This window comes from Scylla paramamosain, chromosome 34 (genome assembly GCF_035594125.1).
Source record: "Scylla paramamosain isolate STU-SP2022 chromosome 34, ASM3559412v1, whole genome shotgun sequence".
In the NCBI taxonomy this organism is placed as follows: Eukaryota; Metazoa; Arthropoda; class Malacostraca; order Decapoda; family Portunidae; genus Scylla; species Scylla paramamosain.
Window position 1 is genome coordinate 11,265,220 of NC_087184.1, and position 7,500 is coordinate 11,272,719.

Genomic DNA, 7,500 nt, shown 5'->3' on the forward strand with positions numbered 1-7,500 from the left:
TCACCTGACATCCTGAAAGTGAACTCGCCTCGTGTCTCGGTCGATTTATGGCACAAGTCTCATGTCCTTCGGTAAATCCTTCGAAGGACTCCCCGGGGATTCTTATAAGAGTCCCTCGCTATAAATTATGGGGGTCTGAAGGATCCATCGCCCCCTCCCTACCCCCCGCCTCTTGGCCCCCCGATGTATGTAGGATGAGCGAAGGATAAGCGAAGGAGCTGTTGGTTTGTGGTTTTTTGTTATTATCCCGTGGTGGTGGTGGTGGTGGTGGTGGTAGGGTGGTGGTGGTGTGATGGTAGTGGTAGTAATAATAGTAGGGTGGTGGTAGTAGTAGTAGTAGTAGTAGTAGTAGTGGTAGTGGTTATTTACTTATGTTATTTTAGTCTCTCTCTCTCTCTCTCTCTCTCTCTCTCTCTCTCTCTCTCTCTCTCTCTCTCTCTCTCTTTACTGTGTTTGTATTATTAGTTTATCTCCTTCACCTCGCTTCGCTTTCTCTTTATTTTCATGGTTGAGGTATTTTTATCCAATTTCCTTTATTCTCGCTTCTATTTTCCTTTTCTCTTTTTCTTTCTTCTTTTTCGTCGCCGGCATCGCTTCTCCACTTTGTCAACTTTTGCTCGCGTTTTGTCTTTTTTTTCTTTTCTCTCTGTCTCGCTTTTTTTCCTTCTCGTTTTGACGTTTTCTCCTTCACTCGCGAATTCTTTTTTTCCTTTTCAAAACTTTTCCCATTCTTTTTTTTTTCTATTTCGTGGTTTCCTTTTATTCGGATTTCATGACGTTGACTCTTTCTTCCTTTTGATTTTTTCATTTATTGCTTTCTTTTCTCTCTGTTATTTTATTCTTATCTAAAACCTTATACTGTGTTCTTCGGTTTTTTTTTTTATACTTTCCGTTCACCTGCTTATTTTATACTGTTTCTCCTTCTCCTCCTCCTCCTTTCTTTCCAGTTTTACCTTCTGTTTCTATTTTTCCATTCACTTCCTACACATCTTTCTTTTTTACAGTTTATTTAGTTTTTTTTTTTTGTTTATTTTTATTTTTTATTTTAGCTATACACATCTTTTATCACTGGCTTTTCTCCAATTTCTTCTCATTTTCCTCCCTTTTCTTCCGTTACTTTTATTCCTTTCTTTTTCTCTTAATTTGTGAATTTTGTTTCGCTACCTCATTTACTTCATCACTTTTTTCTTTTATTTACTTTTTTTTTGCTATTCTTTTCTTTTATCTTCTCTCTACTTCTACTTTTATTTCTATTCTTCTTCTTGTTCTTGTTCGTTTTTTTCTTCTCACGCTTCCTCTTCCTTCCTCCTCTTCCACCTTCATCCTCTTGTTATCGTTGTTCTTGTTCTTGTTCTCCTTCTTCTTCTTGTTCGTTTCTTTATTCTTCTCATTCTTCATCTTCTTCCTCCTCCTGTTCCTTTTCCACCTTCTTCATTTTGTTCTCTCTTTTTCTTGTTTTAGTTCCTGTTCTCGTTCTTCTTGTTCTTGTTCTTCAACCACCACTACTACCACCACCACCACCACCACCACCACCACCACCACTACCACCACCACTACCACTACCACCATCACCTCCTCCTCTTCCTCCTCCAGCACTCTTTCACTCTCACATCTCCATTATGGAAGAAATATACTGAGGGAGGAAGGTGATATTGAAGAATGGTCAGATGTCAAGTCAAATTATGGAATTCTGAGGAGAAAGGGACGAGAAAAATCGGTTCCCCTCGAGCTGATGTATTGGTGGCAGCAGTGGGATAGCGGGTGGTGGTGGTGGTGGTGGTGGTGGTGGTGGTGGTGGTGGTGGTGGTTGGGGTGGTGGGGGTGGTGGAAGAAAAAGAAGAAAAAGAAGAACAAGAACAAGAAGAACAAGAACAAGAACAAGAATAATAATAAGAAGAACAACAACAACAACAAAAACAACAACAACAACTTAATAAAAAAAGGAACAAGAACAAAAAGAACGAGGAAATAGAAAAAAAAAAGATGAGAAGAAGTGGTAGTGGAGGTGGTGATGATGATGATGAGAAAAAGGGAACCATATTCTGAAACACTCTTGTTGCATCACACCTACACTACTTTCCACATGCTCCAGTTGAAGTAATACGAGTTTCTAAGGCGGCTTTAATGCTTCAAGTGACAGGTGAACAAGATTTCCACATTACTAACAGGAGAAAGACTCTTGGCAGCCCGGCTAATCATCTCAGTGGCCTTTGAAAACAGTCGTGATGAGGAAGAGGAGCATCTCAGAATAAAAACTTACTAATTCATTCCCACTTTTTCCCCTCTCCAAATTTCGTAGTTATTTTTTTTCCCTTATCTAAGTGAGCTTGTTTACTTTCCTCGTGTATATTTTCCATTTTTTTTTCCTTTTTTTTCCTCTTCGTTATTTCCTCTTTCATCCTCGCTAATTAAGTATTGCTAAGGTCATTTATTTATATCTTCTCTCTCTCTCTCTCTCTCTCTCTCTCTCTCTCTCTCTCTCTCTCTCTCTCTCTCTCTCTCTCTCTCCCCTATCCTTTGCTTCCTCCATTACTATTTTCCTCCCTCTCCTTTACCTCCTTTTTTATCCTCGTTTTTTCCCTCCACTTCCGTATGCTGCCCTTCCCTCTCTCTCTCTCTCTCTCTCTCTCTCTCTCTCTCTCTCTCTCTCTCTCTCTCTCTCTCTCTCTCTCTCTCTCTCTCTCTCTCTTTCTCCCTCCTCTCCTTTCTCCCCTCTCTTCCTTCCCTCCACTTCAGCTGAAACTAAATTATGTAGATATCGAAATGGCGCGCTGGAACTGAAATGGAAGGAAGAGGAAGAGGAAGAGGAGGAGGAGGAGGAAGAAGAGAAGAAGGAGGAGAGAGAGAGAAAGACAATAAGTGAATAAAAAACAAATATAATAAATGGAAGAAAGAGAGTAAAGAATGGTATAATAAATAAGGAGAGAGAGAGAGAGAGAGAGAGAGAGAGAGAGAGAGAGAGAGAGAGAGAGAGAGAGAGAGAGAGAGAGAGAGAGAGAGAGAGAGAGATGAAAAACAAGCCGATACTAAATAAAAGGAAGAAAGAAAAGGAGAATAAGAAGGAGAGAGAGAGAGAGAGAGAGAGAGAGAGAGAGAGAGAGAGAGAGAGAGAGAGAGAGAGAGAGAGAGAGAGAGAGAGAGAGAGAGAGAGAGGGAAAAAGAGAATAAGTGAATAGAAAACAAACATAATAAACGAAAGAGAGTAGGAGTGGTGTAATAAATAAGGGAAGAGAGAAAGACGGAAAATACTGATACCAAAGAGAAGGAAGAAGAAAAGAAGAAGAATACAGAGAGAAGGAAAAGGAGAATAAGTGAATAAAAAAACTATAATAAAGGAAAGAGATAGAGTATGGAATGGTGCAAGAAATAAAGGAAGAGACAAACGAAAAAACTGATACGAAAGAGAAGGATGAAGAAAAAGAAGATAAGACAGAGAGAGAGAGAGAGAGAGAGAGAGAGAGAGAGAGAGAGAGAGAGAGAGAGAGAGAGAGAGAGAGAGAGAGAATAAGTGAATAGACAACAAATATATTAAACGAAAGGGAGAGAGTAAGGAGTGGTGTAATAAATAAGAGAGAGAGAGAGAGAGAGAGAGAGAGAGAGAGAGAGAGAGAGAGAGAGAGAGAGAGAGAGAGAGAGAGAGAGAGAGAGAGAGAGAAAGAGAGGTAAAAACTAATAGCAAATTCAAGTAAACAAATGTTATAGTATGTCTTTGAAAAGTATGGCAGAAAACGGAATTAGGCAGTAATGGAGAAAACGGGACGTGGCTGCGAGGTCATAAAAAAAAAAAAAAAAAAACGGGAGTCGGGAGGGAAAACAGGGAAAACTGTAATTAAACTTTTCCTGAGAAATTACGATGAATTTAGATAAAGGAGAAACGGAGAGAAAGAAGAACAAAAAAAGGTGAAGAAGTGACGGGGAAGGAAAACAGGGAATAAATGGAGGAGATAGAAAAAAAATGGAAGAAGCATATTAACACAAACATATGAAAGGAAGGAAATAAGAGAGGAAAGAAAATTAATGTAGAGGAAGGAAAGAAGAAATAAGAAAAGTACATTAATATTAGATAATAAAGAAGAATCAAGGAAAAAGGAGAATAAACGATGGTGGAAATGTGTATGTGTGTGTGTGTGTGTCTGTGAGAGAGAGAGAGAGAGAGAGAGAGAGAGAGAGAGAGAGAGAGAGAGAGAGAGAGAGAGAGAGAGAGAGAGAGAGAGAGAGAGAGAGAGAGAGAGAGAGTTATTTTTATCAGGCTCTAAAAATTTGCGTTTTCTTCTTAGTTGTCTTTTTCATTCTTCTCTATTTAATTTAATCTTCCTCTTCCTCTTTCTTCTTGGTAAGTCTTCCTTCACTTCCAGGAGGTTTTGGAACGAGAGAGAGAGAGAGAGAGAGAGAGAGAGAGAGAGAGAGAGAGAGAGAGAGAGAGAGAGAGAGAGAGAGAGAGAGAGAGAAACAAGGAAAAGAAAGAAAAATGCAAGCCCATTTTCTATGTAAGATAATCCCTCTTTCGACTTTCCTTCTTTTCTCCTTTTTTTCTCTCCATTTCTTATCCCTCCTTTATCCTCCCTTCCAACTCTCCATCTTTCTTCTCTCCCTCTCCTTAACTTTCTCCTCTTCTTTCTCTCTTTATCTCTCCTTCTCTTCCCTCTCCTTTAACTTTTTCTCCCTCCTTCGTTTCCTCTTCTTAATTTCCTTCTTCCTTCTCACGTATTTCCTTCCGTTTCATTCATTCTTGCCTCCTTCTCTTCCTTCATCTCTTTTAACCATCTGCTTTTCTTCATATCTTCCTTTCTCCATCTCTTCTCTTCTCCTTTCTTCACTTCCTACGTCACATCTTCCTTTTTTCCTTCCTTATCTTCTTCTTTCTTTCTCTTCCCTCCTTCACTTCACTTTCCGTCTATCTACATATTGTCATTTATTTCAGTTATTTATCTTTTTCCTCCTCCTCTCTTTTTCTCCCTCCTTCCTTTACTCGTCGCTTTCTTCCTCCTTTTCTTCCCTCCTTCCTTCCTCGCAGAGTTTGAGTTTTCTTTGCTTATCTTTTATTTTCACTTCTTCATTTACTCTCTCTCTCTCTCTCTCTCTCTCTCTCTCTCTCTCTCTCTCTCTCTCTCTCTCTCTCTCTCTCTCTCTCTCTCTCTCTCTCTCTCCAAGTTGTAACGCGCAGTAGAAGTTATGATTGGTGTCTAGACGTGAGTGTGTGTGTGTGTGTGTGTGTGTGTGTGTGTGTGTGTGTGTGTGTGTGTGTGTGTGTGTGTGTGTGTGTGTGTGTGTGTGTGTGTGTAAAGTGTCAAGGTTTTTCTGTAAGTTATTTAAATTACACACACACACACACACACACACACACACACACACACACTAATATCTATAATTAGGCAAAAATTACGTTCACCACTTGACATGTGTGTGTGTGTGTGTGTGTGTGTGTGTGTGTGTGTGTGTGTGTGTGTGTGTGTGTGTGTGTGTGTGTGTGTGTGTGTGTGTGTGTGTGTGTGTGTGTGTGTGTGTGTGTGTGTGTGTGTGTGTTAGTGTGTGTGTGTGTGTGTGTGTGTGTGTGTGTGTGTGTGTGTGTGTGTGTGTGTGTGTGTGTGTGTGTGTGTGTGTGTGTGGATAAAGAAGACAGAAAGAAAGGAAGGAAGTAAGGCATAAAGAAGAAAAAGAAAGTAAAGAAAGTAAGAAGAAAAAACACACCAAGAAAAGAAAGAAAGAAAGAAAGAAGGAAAGAATCAAGTGACAGAAAACAAGGAGAAAGGGGAAACAGAAAGAGAAAGAGAATAAGCGAGTAATTTAGGAGGGAGTAGAGAAACAGAGAGAAAGGGATAAACAAACTGACAGCTGGCCTCGATACAGAGAGAGAGAGAGAGAGAGAGAGAGAGAGAGAGAGAGAGAGAGAGAGAGAGAGAGAGAGAGAGAGAGAGAGAGAGAGAGAGAGAGAGAGAGAAACTTAACAATTATTAAAAAAAAGACATTCATTAAATTTTCACACAAACACGCTGGTCATTAACTGGACAAACAGATCAATAGCTAATTAAAGAACCAACACACCTGACCCAATCCTGATCCACACCTGTCCACCTATATTACACACGTGATAGGTAATCCTTCACACCTCTCACAGGCCACAGGTAACCCCGACATCTGCAACAGCCCATACACACCTGTCCCATACACATCTGCCCCAGCTCATACAGGTAATTCTCACATCTGCCACACCTGCCATACGCATAATTAACCTTAATATAAACACAGGTGTGGGGGACAGGTGTGCTGGATAGGTAACGACTGGTGATAGTTTCCTTTAATCACCTGAGCTAAAGAAAGATAAAGGAAGAAAGTAAAGGACAAAGAAAGGGGACTCTCTCTCTCTCTCTCATACACACACACACACACACACACACACACACACACACACACGTCTCCTGTCCTCTACCACGTGATTTATCAAGCATTATGTCAAATCTCTCCCTCTCTTCTGTCAGCTAAAATATTTACATTCCTCATTTTATCTCTCCTTCCTTCTCTGCCCGTCTGTCTGTCCATCCGTCCGTCTGTCTGTCTCTATTTCTGTGTATTTACCTTCTTGTCTTTGTTCCTTCGTAGGCCTATTTATTTTTTTTTTACCTGTATGTCTGTTTGTTTGTTTCTGTCTGTTTTTGTGTCTGTTTATTTTGTCTATTGGTTTATGTTTGCTTGTCTGTCTGTCTGTTTGTGTGTCTGTCAGTGTTTGTTTGCATACCTGATTGTCTTTTTGTGTATGTTTGTCTCTATTTACAGTATGTATGTATGTATGTATGTATGTATGTATGTATGTATGTACGAGTATATACCTATTTACGTTGTTTTGCCTGTCTCTCTCTCTCTCTCTCTCTCTCTCTCTCTCTCTCTCTCTCTCTCTCTCTCTCTCTCTCTCCATCTGTCTATCTACATAAATATATCTACATTATCTATTTACTTATCTATCTAGGTATCAATGGATTATTTTACCTGTTACCTCTAGATGACTACAAGTACATCCATCTATCTACCTGTCTATCTATCTATCTACTCATCCTCCTCTCCCCTACAGTGGACGGCACAAGGGTACACCATTACAACAATCATTAGGGACAAACTTAAGCTATTCGAATAATTACAAGAATCTCATAACTGTCCCAGAAACTCCTTTATCTAATCGAGAGAGAGAGAGAGAGAGAGAGAGAGAGAGAGAGAGAGAGAGAGAGAGAGAGAGAGAGAGAGAGAGAGAGAGAGAGAGAGAGAGAGAGAGATTCAACACTTTACTTACTTCTTGGTACTACTTCTTCTTATCTCTCCCTTTCCTCTCCTTCTTTCACTTTCTTCCTGCTTTCTTCATTTTCTTAGTTCCTTCTTCTTCTTCTTCTCCTCCTTTTATAACTTCATTTTTTTTTCCTTTTCCTCCCGCTTTTCTCTCTTCCGATCCTCTTTCTTCCATATCCCCTCTCTTCTTCCTTTCCTTCTCTTCCTCCTCCTCCCTTCCCTTTCTCC

General features: G+C 39.9%; 1 protein-coding gene across 5 annotated transcripts in view; it reads left to right on the forward strand.

Annotated features, from left to right (window-relative positions):
* The window catches only part of LOC135090172 (neurogenic locus Notch protein-like), a 190,033-nt gene that overhangs the window by 41,006 nt on the left and 141,527 nt on the right, over nt 1–7,500 (forward strand). The gene's annotated exons all lie outside the window — the stretch shown is intronic.